Raw genomic sequence first — 999 nt, forward strand, 5'->3', positions numbered from 1 at the left:
CGCAAAAGCGGCGCGTGTGTTTCTAAGCACCACAGCGTTGTGTCAAAAAAGAGGTGCCTGAGAGAAACGCATGCGACTGCCGTGCTTTGCGGCATAGCACCGTGCGCAAAAACGGTGCGCATGCAAGAGGTGTCAGAGCAAGCGAACTTGTGCCACGAGCAACAGGTCACTAAAAGCCTATAGATGACGGTGTTGGAGGAAAAGAAAAATATCGAGAAAGCACTGCGGTGTGCCGTGCGTAGGGACGGGCGCGCGTGCCACATGCCGCCGAAATATGGGTGTCGGAGAAAACAGAGTGCCGCGCGTAACGAGGGGCGCGCGTGTTACAGAGAGATATGCCCAAACGCATGAAAGTGTACGCAGGTGTCCTAAGGCAGTTTTTTTTTTTTTCCTCATTTTGATGTCGCCCCGGCTGACGCGGTTTTCGTTTTTCCGTGCCGCCCCGGCTGACGCAGTTTTTGCGCCGCCCCGGCTGACGCGGTTTTTGCGCCGCCCCGGCTGACGCGGTTTTCGCGCCGCCCCGGCTGACGCGGTTCGGACTTTGCACTTTTTGGCTCACCCCGGCTGGCGGCCCACTCACTCGATCGCCAGGTCTGTTTGCCCCGGTGGTTCCACCGCCAGGCTTAAGCGCGAACTTTTTTTGTTTGTTTTCTTTTGATTAAGCGCAAGCTTTTTTCTTTGTTTTCTTTTGATTAAGCGCGGGCTTTTTTCTTTGTTTTTTTTTTTATTTCGCCCCGGCAGACGCGGTTTTTGCACCGCCCCGGCTGACGCGGTTTTTGCCGCCCCGGCTGACGCAGTTCGGACTTAGCACTTTTCGGCTGTGCCTGGCTGGCGGCCCACTCACTCGATCGCCATGTCTGTTTGCCACAGTTTTCCCGGTGGTGCCGCACCCGGGCTCGCCCCGGCTGACGCAGTTTTCGCGCCGCCCCGGCTGACGCGGTTTCGTGCCGCCCCGGCAGACGCGGTTTTCGCGCCGCCCCGGCTGACGCGGTTTTTGCG

Source organism: Rhipicephalus microplus, unplaced genomic scaffold (assembly GCF_043290135.1).
Source record: "Rhipicephalus microplus isolate Deutch F79 unplaced genomic scaffold, USDA_Rmic scaffold_378, whole genome shotgun sequence".
Taxonomy (NCBI): Eukaryota; Metazoa; Arthropoda; class Arachnida; order Ixodida; family Ixodidae; genus Rhipicephalus; species Rhipicephalus microplus.